The sequence below is a fragment of the Nannospalax galili genome, unplaced genomic scaffold (assembly GCF_000622305.1).
Source record: "Nannospalax galili isolate Female #2095 unplaced genomic scaffold, S.galili_v1.0 scaffold246, whole genome shotgun sequence".
Lineage (NCBI taxonomy): Eukaryota > Metazoa > Chordata > Mammalia > Rodentia > Spalacidae > Nannospalax > Nannospalax galili.
Genome location: NW_008356327.1, coordinates 942,937 through 956,225, shown reverse-complemented (window position 1 = coordinate 956,225; position 13,289 = coordinate 942,937).

Genomic DNA, 13,289 nt, shown 5'->3' with positions numbered 1-13,289 from the left:
AATGTGTTTGCCTAGGACATTGCCACAAATTATTCACAGTATGTGATTTGGCTTCATCGAAGACATTAAGCGAGCAATCATAACAATGTTCTTTTTCTCTTGGAATTACTCGATCGTTTATTATACCTTTTAATATTCTGAAAACTATGTTTGAACACCTAAAGAAGCGGAGGTAAGGTAATTGGAAAACATTTACCCTGCATTTTAAAAAGAAAGGCCGTATTTTATAACAAAATAAAAATGATTGATTCTAGACCCACCATGTACTAATTGTGTGGTAACTTTCAGGAGCTCTTTAACCCCTTTCAACCCACACTTCCTGGTCTGAAAGAAGACAAAATCCTCCTGTGGGGGCCATTGTGAAGAGCTAGGGAAATAATGTATATGAAAGGGCTTTGAAAACTCTGAAGCAGAGTTTGCAAACTGAAAAGTCCACAGGGGCCAAGAGACAACAGGGATGGGGATCTATGAATCAGGCGCAGCCCAACAATTAGGGTAGAAGAGCCTGTGTTAAGCTGGAGAGTGTGGATGAGCCTAAAGCCATCCAGTGTCCTTATTTATTTTTAGAAACATGCCAGTCAAGCAAGGCAACCTGATTATCATTGGTTGTTCCAAAAGTTATTGTGGATGTATTTATAGGACATATGCTATACCTATTTCCTGAAATAAACGTAAAGATATAGAATATACTTACTTGGCTGAAGAATAGATTCAGATTAATATTAGGAGAAATGTCCTAAATAATGAAATTATGTCCTTATCAGCTTGGAATACCAATGTGGTCCCCATCGTCTGTAGGCAGGAAGCCCTGTGTTTGGCTCCAGACCTCTTTCACGGTCTTAGAGTCCCAGAGGCACCATGCACAGGCCAGGAGGTGGGAGAAGGCGTGAACAGAATTGTGGCTCTTCTGGCTCACACTGTATTTTGCCTTTTTGCATACAAGCCCTGCACTCCCGGTCAGCTTTTGTCCACTGGCTGTTTTGCATGTGCTACCTATCTCTAAGCCCTCTAAAGATCACAGTAAAGTCATATATATGTACGGTCTCTTTACGTCACCCAGGCTGAATACACCAAAAACTCAAAATGCTCCTGTCTCAGCCAGCCAACTGCTGGGATTACAGATCCACCATGCTCAGCTCTTGATGTTATAGGTGCTACCTGCTTTGTTTTTCACTGATAAACTCAATTATTTTTCTCCCTATTAATACCTGTGCTGAATACAATGATACTGACACAGAATGACAGAAACAAGCAAACAACAGTAGAACAGTGGATGAGAATGAAGAAGTCTTATGTGAGGCAAGGAAAGACAAACTTGCAGAAGAAAAGCACAGGTGTTAGAGCTCAAATCTCTGTGAACCCACCCCAAGTTCCTGTGTGGAAAGAATCCCTGAAGTGGTGGGAGTAGGAGGCAGCACCTTTGGGAGCTAATTAGGCCAGGAAATCAGAGCCTTCAGAGAAGGATGAGTGCCCTTATAAAAGACCCCAGAATTTTCTCACCTCTTCTGCCCTATGAGAACACAACTAGAAGACAGCCTTCTGTGAACTGGGAAGCTGGTCTTCAGCAGACAGGTTCTGTCTTTTTTTCATATCAGTTTGAAATCAGTCATAGGCTCCTAAGCCCTTATTGCTATGCAGAGCTTGGATTCATACATTTGTGTTGTCTCTTGTCCCCCGTGGACTTTTCAGTACACAAACTGCTTCAGAGTTTTCAAAGCCCTCCACGTTCATTACTTCTTTGCCCTTCACAGTGCCCACCCCCCCAGGAGCGCATATTAGTCCTGTCAACCTCCCTTTCAGACTAGAACATTTTGACATTTTAATAGCATGTTTTCTCCTTTTTCCTTTCTTTTTTTCCCCCTATCTTTCTTTCATTCAAGAATTTGCTTTGATTTTTTTTTTTTTTTTTTAGTGCTAGGAACTCAAGGTCTCACAGATGGTACTACCATTACACTATTGCACCTGCTTGACATTTTGATAGTCTTTCAAAAGGAAAAAAAGAGTAAATATTCAAAGTGATGCTTGTACTTTCAATTTTCATTTCTTCTGCATAGGAAACAATCAACTAGGACTGGAGAGATACTCAGTGGTTAGAGCACCTGCTACTTTTCCAGAGGACTTGAGTTCAGTTCCTAGCACCCATGTGGGCCAGCACACAGCTGACTCTAACTCCAGCTCTAGGGAATTTGACAGCCTCTTCTGGCATCTGTGGGCACCCACGCACAGTCATGGTATGTGCACACACAGAGATATACACATACACATAAATGAAAAATTTAAAGAGGAAGCGAGAATATATTGAAAATAAAAACCTATATCATTAACATTCTCACATTTGTTTCAGCAATACTTCTGTAATCCTCTTAATTCTGGCTGTAATCCTTGAGTCATACTTGTGAACAAATTCTAAAGAACACAATAACGGCTTTTCACGTGATTTGATCAGTTTCCTTTTTTTTTTTTTTTTTAAGCGATTGCTACTCTAGTACTTTAGTCCTTTTTCCATCTTGATACCCCTTAACTTAGATACATTTCCTGACAAAAATGAAGTGGATCCATGTATTTATAAATGGTTCCGATTTTTTTTGTTGTTGTTGTCTTTTTTTTTTTTGAGACAGGGTCTTCCTATAGTCCCAGCTGGCTTGGAACTCACTATGTAGACTAGGCTGGCCTTGAACTCACAGAGATCTGCTTCCCAAGTACTAAGATTAAAGGCATGTGCCATCATACCTGGCAATGGTTCTGGTTCTTAAAACCTCCTCCTAGTCTATGAGGTCCCCATACACTGGTAGCATGAGTGCAACCCTATGGCCATGGTGGGTTCCAAATCAACACATCTCTCAGGCTTGGAATGGACAAGTGTTGGCTGTGGGACACAGGTCAGCATGTGCTCCCTCTCTCAGTCCTTTGCATGGTGCTTTTCTTTGAACACCGGTTTTGCTGAGTTGCTGTCCAGCCCAGAATGTCTGCAGAGGTTAGATTTTTACCATGAATTTAATGTCATTGAAAGAACATTTTCTAAGTTTGAGTAGGATATCAAGTAGAGGAAGAGGACAAGAATGATACAAAGTAATTTGATTAAAATCAAACAACAGGGGCTGGAGAGAGGCTTAGCAGTTAAGAGCACTTAATTGCTCTGGCAGAGAATTTGAGTTCAGCTCCCAGCACTCACATGGCAGCTTACAACTGCCTGCAACTCCAGCTACAGTGGAGTCACCCACGCATGTTTACATACACACAGAGAGACACACAACCATACACATAAATATATAAAACCAAATGGTAAAGACAATTTTTGAATATTTTTGTTCCTCTTTCCAAATTTTAAGCTTACATTTTAGTAACTAAGAAAAGAAAATCACCAAGTTTATTACTTCAAATTGTGAACAATGAAATTTCCAGGACAGTTAAACACACATGACTTTAATTATGATGTTTCCTTGCTGTTTTGTGACATTTTCCTTCCAAGAAATTTAATGTTCCTCATGACCCAGGTGGTAATTTCTTGACAGTTAACTGACCCATTTTTCCTCCCTTGCTCAAAACTCATCCAGATTTCACTTCTTGCCATCAGAGTCCCTCTGAATAACCTTCCTGATTGTTTTGTAATTCTTCACATAGCTGAAAATGAATTTATCATTTTTGCTTTATGATCCTGCAGTGGGCTCAGCCTTGCAATGCAGAAAGTGTTCAAACTGTATCCACAAATAATGTAATACTACAATGGGAAAGCTGCTGGAATAAACCTCAATAGCTCTCTAAACTCTAAGATTTGGGGCCCAAGTGGTATTTAGGTCTGAAGTAACCAAGGATAACAGCCTTTTGCCTAAGTAACTTCCAGGGATTTTACTTCCATTATCTCTAATCCTCAAAACAATGTGGAAAGGTTGGTAGTATCACTCCTGTTCTACAAATGAGGTCATAGAGACGCAGGCAGGTTCACTTAATTAGTAAGTTGTTTATTGGGGATTACAAAATTAGGTCATTCAGATTTCAGTGTTTATAGTCCTCATGGCATTTATACTAGGTACCAGAAGGATTCTGGGAAATTAAAAGGACATATCTTAAAAGCAAAAAGCAAAAAGGGCCCACATGTCTAAGGATTCCCTTGCTTCCACCCAGAGACTGCATCTAGATGTCCTCTCCTGGCTCAGGAGTCAGTGAGGCTGCTGCATACTAGGACGGAAGGTATCTGAGTTCCAGGTGTCATCATCTGATCCAGCAGCAACAAGAGTCAGGAAAAGCCAATGAACAGCCAACTGTCCGTATGTGCGGAGGTTCCTGAGGCTGGAAAAGGACCATGGTACTTTCAAGAGCACTGTTCTGTACTTTTTCCAATGCACACTCTCCTCATTAATGTATTTCCAAATATCTCATTAGCTCTGCATGGCATGATTTAGGTGGGACTGTCTTATTTTTGCCTCACAAAGGAGAGTAAATTGGATTCATATACAATTCAACATTATCACTTAAAATGTAGGTGATCTCAAAAGAGACTCACTAGGCTTTAAGGAACTACAAATGAAGGCTCTAATTCTCTTTCTCCTTCTAGAAGATCAAATGACACTGACTTTAATCAATGCAAAGCAAATGACAGGCAAAAAGAATATCCTATAGATGATGGACATGACCTGTGACTTCTTTGCCAAGAAAAACACGTTCATCTCGGAACAGTGTGAACAGAACGCACTGCCTTTTGAATTATGCAGGCCAGTCTACGTTTCATGCGCTAGACTTACTATTTTATAAACTCAGCAAGTCATTTTACTTCTCCAAGTCTTTGTTCTTTATCTGGTAACTGGGAAATAATAACTTTGGCCTTCTATGATGTTGTCAGAAGGAAAAAAAAAAAAGCGAGATCTGCAGATGAAACCCTTAACGCTATGCATGGCAGTAAGCCCTTGGTAAATGCTGGGTTCCCTCCCTCCCTCTGTCACTGAGCCTACTCAGTGCTCTAAGAAAAGGTCATTTTAGAAGGGGAAAGGATCCTTTCTTCCTATTCATTTAGGAGCATCAAATAACCCTTGGTTTTAAAGACTCTGGATTATTTATTTTGCATGAGTTTTTGAGAAGAGTTTGGTTAGCCATTCAGGAAACACAATTATAAAAGGATAATCTAGACATTTCTATGGTTGTACTATGAAAAAAATGATGGAATGAAAAAAAAAGAGAGAAAGCTACAAGGAACATTCTGTATGTATTATTTATAAGCAGGGACACGTTTGACTTTCCCACTACAGGCACCTCATTACTTTGTAAACTGTGTATTCTTCTCAAGGATGGGGCAGTTTAAGTTAATGACGTGATCCATTCTCCCTGCCATGTTTTATTTATGTTTTTTTCTACAGTGAAATGAATAGTCAAAAACAATGGCCCCCTTATTCCATGCAGCATAGGAAAGGGAAGTATGTTTGTGTGTTTTTGTGTGTGTATATGTAAATTCTCCATGATTTAGACTTAGGGTGATTTTATCCAATTCAACCACAGGTTTATTTTTAAAACCTCTTAGTGATGTTTAGGAAACAGAGCCTAACGCTAAGGACAGCAAATGGCAAACACGGTGGACCTATCTGCTGAAGACTAGGCCATTTCCCCTCCTTCTTCAGTCTGATTACCTCTGGGGAATATGCTGTTCCTTGGAACAAATCAGCCCTGAACAAAATAAGAGAGGTTAAAAAGTTTAGGACGCAGAAAATATGTGGAATTTGCTCTTGAAATAATGATTTGTATTTTTCTTTTGCAATAAATATGACCAGTGACCCAGATAGCATGATGGCAATTACCTAATGAATCAAGCTTCAGAAACATAAAACACTTCATAATAAAGACGAAAGCAATAATCGTAGGAAGCCAAGCTAAGTAAACAACCATAGTGCCTCATGTATCCATGGATGTACATTTACAAATTCCAAAGCTATGACAGCAGAAGGGATTACTGTTCTAGCGATACTGCGTGCTCGGATTCCACTGCTCTGGAACTGGTTCTTCCAAGTTTGGCGACGATCAAGCTGTGTGAGGACTTCCTGTGCCATCTGAGAGTCAGTTGGCTTGGGTCACCTGGCTAGGACTAGAACTTCACAGTCCCATGGCACTGGTAATCATTTACCTTTCTGCACCTCACTTTTGCCCTCATAACTTCATGAGTTTCAAAGTAAATCATTTCCAAATCTGGTATAGCTGCTGTAGAAATATCTCTTTTTAAAGTTATGTATTTGAAATCCGCATTCCACAGGAAGCTTTCCTTGCTGAGTGACTGCTCTCCTAGTTTATGAACTGGGATGTGTTCTCAAGTTTAGAGAAGAGGAGAGGGAGTTGTTTTTAAGAGGAGTTATTTTGGAGAGGAGGAAAAGCTGTATGTGGAAACTGTGGCAGGGGGGATGCTCTGGCAGCATCTTCACGGAATCAGCAAGGCTAGCTAGCGTCTTTGTCTTTGAAGGGTCTGTAGCTACTTACCCTTAGGTATATGGTGTCACTATGCCAGTGATTTTGGGAAAGTTTCCACTTGCTTCTCTTATAAAGAAGAAATTGGATTAGATACTTGTATAAGAATCCTTTTGCCCTAAGATACTGTGAGAGAGAAAAAACGATTTTTTTTTTTTTCTGAGGATGAGAAAAGAGTTTTGTAGTTTTTAACAACAGCAACAACAGTAACAACAACATCCCACACCGCTCCCCCCCCCCCTCCTGGCCCAGAGCATCAACAGTGACTTTTTCTGACAGTCTGATCTCCGTGTAATTGTAGTAGATAACGGCATTAACACGAAGAGAGATTTGATGGCTGTATCTACAGTCATTTTTTTTTCTCTATGCCAGTATTAATTAATGTGTGACGGTCACCTGGGAAGCCTGCTAAAAAGGCAGTTGCAAACTTCTCAAGCCTGGTAATTCTGATTCGGAAGACTGAAGGTAGGAACCAGGAACCAACTCCCTCCTTCCCTCCTTCCCTTCCTCCCTCTCTCCTTCTTTTACTCCCGTTTTTTTTTCTTTTTTTTCTTTTGAGGCAGTCTCTTACCTGTAACAATCATTTTGCTTCAGCATATCCAGTATTTGCCTACCAGTGTATGCCAACATGGCTTACATGTACACCCCATGCATCTGCCCCCTGCTAATCAAGAATACCTTTTGTGCTCAGCCTGCTCTTGAACTTTGAATTCATCTACCCTATGTCCAAAATACTGGTATTACAGGCTTGAGCCTCAACGTCCAGCAGGAACCCACATTTTGAAGACATTCCAGCAGATCCTAATGAAGGAGTGAATCTTTCTGGGTGCTCTGGGGTGTGTATGTCGGGGGACTATCCAGCTAATATGGAACAAGGAACGTTCCTTAACAGGCCAAGCCTGGCTAGGGAGGCTCTATGCCTGAGGTTGCTGGTCTAAAATCTATAGCATTCCTCTTGTGGGTTGAGATTGAATCACTGCCAAATGCCCTCGGTCTGTTTCAATGAAAAGCAACAAACAAACCTATTGAAAAAAACAATCATTTGGTAGGAAAAGAGCTCTAGTATCCAACCACTTAGTGGAAAGGAGAGAATTAATTGGAGAAGCATAACGACAAAGTTCTTATTACACTTCTAAACTGTACACACTCTCCTTTAATTCTCATGGCAATTTGTGAAGAGTTAGTATTATTTTTCAAACAGAGAACCTGAGGCTGATGGAACCTGTTGTTCTCAGCTAGACCATACATTAGAATCATTTGAAAGAGGATAGGTGGATTTTGAAAAATTACTTGTGTCTGGCCCACATCTCTAGAGATTGTGATCTTATCAATTAAACATTGGTATCTCTAAACTTCTTAAAATTTATTTATTTTTATTTTATGTGTATGAGTGTTTTGCCTACTTGTATGTAAGTGCACCATGTATGTGCAGTATCTGTGAAGGCCAGAAGAAGATGCTGAATCCCCTGGAACTGGAGTTAAAGATGGTTGTTAGCCATTGTATGGGTGCTGGGAACTGAACCCAGGTCCTCTGGAAGAGCAGCCAGTGCTTTTGACCACTACCATCTCTCCAGCCCTGGGCATTGATATCTCTAATAGTGTCCTGGAAATGTTCAGCCTAGGGTGAGCATCACTGATATAGGTCAAACTTTATAGGATTAAAATGATTTTCAAGTTATATCTCAACTCCTCAGATTAGAACATAGTGAACTTGTACTGGGAACAATTCACAAACTTCAGCCAGCCCGCTGAGGTAGGGCTGTTGTCTGATGATCTGTCTTTGAAAAATATGCTCCACATCCCAGAAACAAAACCTTTGAGGGAAATTTCCCACAGTACAATGTGCATCATGTGGTCATTCCTATGATCTGAAGTGCCTATTCAAGAGGCCTGTGCTACTGTAATCATCATTCTGATTAGGAGAAACTGAGGTCTCGGGAACTTGCAATTTTCTCATATGGTCAGGGACAAAGGGTAGAATTAAACTCAGGATAGTAGAGGCTTTGATTTATTTATTTATTTATATTTATTTATTTATTATGCGTATGAGTGTTTTGCTTGCATGTATGTAAGTCACCTGTGCATGCAATGCTTGGGGAGGTCAGTAGAGGATGTCAGATCCCCTGGAAGTGGAGTTATGGGGCAGTTGCTAGTTTCCATGTGGGTGCTGGGAACTGAATCCGGGTTTTCTGCAAGAACAGCCAGTGCTCTTAAACTGCTGAACCATCTCTCCAGCCCCAGGACAGTTTATCAAACTCTAAGGAAATTGCCACTTCTCTTCTTTTGGAAGTTATCTCAGTTGAACTTTGATTATACTTTTACACATCTAGGCATGGAAAAATGATCTATTTTCAAAAGCCTGAAAAGTTGAAATCTTCAGTATTTTAGCTGAGCTTATAGGAAGATCACTGAACCTCCTTAAAATGTCTTAGTTTTCATGATTGCTAAAGATAAGTAGTGACATCAAATATCTTTAGAGATATCATGATAACAAATACATTTTTAATTCATTCAAAAAAATTCCATTTTACAAAAGGAAGGAAAAAACTCCGAACATGTATTATTATAGTAACACTTTATTAATATTAAAATAAAATAATTAATTTATTAAAACAGGAATATGAAACATTAACACAAGATTTTATTTATGTAACATACAATTTTCTTGGTAAATATCTAGTATCCTCCTAATGATGGAATCCTAATATAATGGCATCAGCTTAGGGAAAGAGTAAGGTTTTCTGGTAGGGGTTAGGTGAGATAATGGTAATGCAAATAGAAGAATACAATCAGGAACAGAACCAGTACAGTGTGACTGAACCAGTACAGTGTGCCTGGACCAGTACAGTGTGACTGGCCCAGTACAGTGTGACTGGACCAATATAGTATGCCTGGACCAGTACAGTATGACTGGCCCAGTACAGTGTGACTGGCCCAGTACAGTGTATTGAACTAGTACAGTGTACCTGGAATACTGAGTATGCATGGGTGGGTGGTAGAGCCTGGAGCTAGGAAGTCTACAGGGTGGATCCAAAAGCATATCATATATTTAAAAATATTTCATTTATTATTTTTATTTTATGTGTATGATGTATTGCCTACATGTACATAAGTGCACCTATGTTGTTCAATGCCTGTGGAGGTCAGAAAAGGACTTGAGATCCCTTGGAACTGGAGTTACAGATGGTTGTTAGCCATCATGTGGGTGCTGGGAATTGAAGCTGGGTCCTCTGCAAGAATAGCCAGTGTTCTTAACTGCTGAGCCATCTCTCTAGTTCCCCAAAATATATCATATCTTGAAGAAACCTTTTTGTCCTAGATTTGTATGTCCAATACAGTAGCCAACAGCAATATATGGAAATTGAGCTCTGGAAATGTGGTCTGTTAAAATTAAAATACACCATCAGGATAAAAGATACATTTGTTATCTTCCCTTATGTATTTTAGAGTAGCAGAAACGTAGTAGCTTTCACATGGCATCTTCATACATGTGTCATACTTTGTTCTCATTTGTCCCCCTCCATGCATTAGCTTTTGAAGATTAATATGAGACAAGATAAAGTATTTAATATTTTTTATATTTATTTTATGTTGAAAAATACTGTGATGGATATTTGACAGCATGCGAGAGCTTGTCAGGCATACAGAACTTGAATCTCTAACCCAGATCTACTGCATTAGAAGGATTCCCAGTGATCCAGACACAAATTAAAATGTAAGAGATAGTTGTCTAGATGATAGAGAATTATCAGAAGGTATTATAAGGAGAAGGGTGGTCAGTTGATTCTTCTGTACAAAGACTCTAAGTCATATTATCTCAGTATTCCATAATATTTTTTGTTAAGAAGATGAACAAATTCTGGTGAGTACGTCAGGAAAAGGCAAACTTTATTCACTGCTGGTGGGAGTAGAAACTGGTGCAGTCACTATGGAGAGCAGTGTGGAGATTCCTCAAAAAGCTAGAAATAGATTTACCACATGATCCAGCCATACTGCTCTTGGGGATATACCCAAAGGACTCAATATCTTGCTATAGAGCTACCTGTTGAACCATGTTCCTTGCTGTTCTATTCATAATAGCCAGGAAACAACCTAGATGTTCATCAACTGATGAAAGGATAATGAAAGTATGGTACATTTACATCACGGAATATTATTCAGATATTAAGAAGAATGAAACAATAAAATTTGCAGGTAAATGGACAGACTAGAACAACCATCCTGAGAAAACTGACACCCATAAAGACAAGCATTGTACATATGTTCTCTTTCATAGCTGATGTTAATTTTAAATCTTTAGATAGATTAATGCAGCTCTCAGCTCTCACCAGAGAAGTTTCTTCTTGCAGCAGATAGTGACTAATACAGAGACCCACAACTAATCAACGTGTAGAGAGTAAGAGTCTGCAAAGTTCTTAGCCCTGAATGGGACAACCTATATCAAACATTTGCCTCCAAAGGCTCAGGAATCATTGCAGAAGAGGGGGTGGAAATACTGTAAGAGCCAGAGGTGGTGCAAGAAACCAGAGGTGGTAACTACAAGGAAACTGTTCTCTAGACAGCAGAGAAGTTACTCATTTGAACTCACAGCAGTGGAGATAGCATGCACAAGACCCACATAAGCTCATGCCAGCCAAATTCTAAGCATGGGAGGGGGAGGGGAGTAAGAAGTCCCAACCCTGAGGAACTACTGGCAACTGATAGCTGCTAGAAGAAGTTGACCAGGCTCCAGGAGATGGACCAATACTGAAAGGCCTTTGGGGACAAAAATTAGACTTGATAATTATTAAAAAAAATAGAGGACATTAAGTCAGATGGGATAAGTGTAAGGGGGTACAGATAAGGAAAGGGGTGTGTGACCAAAATTAATTGTATGAAATTCTCAAAAATTCAATAAAAATATTTTTAAGGAAAAAATATGAAAAACATTAGATTTTTGTAAAACATTAATCTGGAAAACCATCCTCTGAATCGGTATTGTGTGTGAAGCAAACTAAATTCTGTATTAATGAAATCATGAACTGAGGATAGTGGCACACATCTGTAACCCTAACCCTGGAGAGGCTAAGGCAGGAGGATCCTGAGTTTAAGTTCTGTCTGGGCTACATAGCAAGACATGATCCCAAAATAAATATGTTCATTCATACACGCATGCATATACATATAAAGATACTAATCAAGGCAAAGTGTTTTGATCTGATTCAGTGATTTTCAAATTTTAAGTTACAGAAAGAAGCATCAGCAGACATTGATTTTCAGCAGAAGATCCAGGGTCCATATTGTAATCATTCATGTGTTCTTGGCCTAGGACAGGATGTTCATGTGCAGGAGGAGACTGAGCTTAGTAGAGAGTTGGTACTATAAGATTAAGAGCAGAATAGAGAAAGGCCAAGAATGCTAAGAAAGGGGCACACAGAAGTATACTGAAGCTCCAGTCCTGCAAGAGAGGAGACGTCACAGCACTTGGTTATGGGGAAGCCAGAAAAGCAATGGAGAGTAAGAAAAATCCTAGATGTGAACTGGTGAGATGGTTCAGTGAGTAGAAGAGCTTGCTGCACAAGCTTAGTGACCCTGGTTTGTTTCCCCAAACCCTTGTAAAAGGGGAAGGAGAGAACCAACCCCACAAAGTTGTCCTCTGACTCCCACATGTCCCTCCCACCTTCATACACCCCCACACATAATAATAAATAATAAAAAGAAAAACATTAGACTTGCCCCAACAAAGCCTAAGCAAATGTTCCAAATCTTCAGGGGAGACAAGATTATAGGACACTGACCTAGTTACTTTTAGGTGCAGTTATATCCCTCTCCCATCTGGCCAATTTGACCAGAGTGTAGACAGAACTGACTAAATCAGCTTTCAGGCCTGAGGTTGAAAGAGAATATGCCAAAGTGCATATTCTCTGGTGACTGCGGCATTTCCGTTCACGAAAGGTACTGTTTTAGATGGTGTGCAAAGCATTTGTCCATCTACTGCTTTTTTGTGTGAAATATTTTCTGAAGAGGTCATAGGGATCAGCTCTTGAGCTGACACTAAGGTCATTATATTTATGGACGATCATTCTATTCTTACACAGTATGCTTATACTATGGTGCTATTCCAATTGCTATAAACCTTATATTTTAAAGAATATTCTCATAGTCATATTGTTTTCTTGCATTATAAATAGAGAAATAGTCTCTTACACTTCTCTTACACTCTTCTAAATTTAATTTTCACTGAGACAATAATTAAATTGTAGAGCAGCTTTTCTGTTGTTCAAAATTTACTAATTTTTATTTTGATAATATCCTAAGATAATTAACTATTCAGATTAGTTTTCAAAATATTGCTGTTAACAGAATACAAAACACAAAACTAAATCCACACATTTGCAGCCAACTGATTTTCCACTAAGGAGCCAAGAACACACCACAGTGAAAGAACAGCCTTTTCAGTAAAGGGTACTGTGAAAACTAGTTACCTATTTGAAGAAGAATGAAGCTGTCTTACACTTTGTCATATATGAAAACTTACTTGAAATGAATTAAAGCCTTAAATGTAAAAACTACCAGAAGAAAGCAGACGAGTGCTCTACGGCACTGCAATAAACAAAGGTTTTGGATAAAACTCCGAAAGCACAGTCAAGAAAAGCAAAAATAGACAAATGGGATGACATCACACACAAAGGTTTTATGAAGACACGATCTATAAAGTGGGAAAAATATTTTTGAACTATGTATTTCACAAGGGACTAATAATACACAGATTATATAAGGAACAGAACTCAATAACAAAAGCATAGTCTAGATAAAGAATGGGCAAAAGATATTTTTTTAAAAAAGTCCTTATTATATATGTTATATAT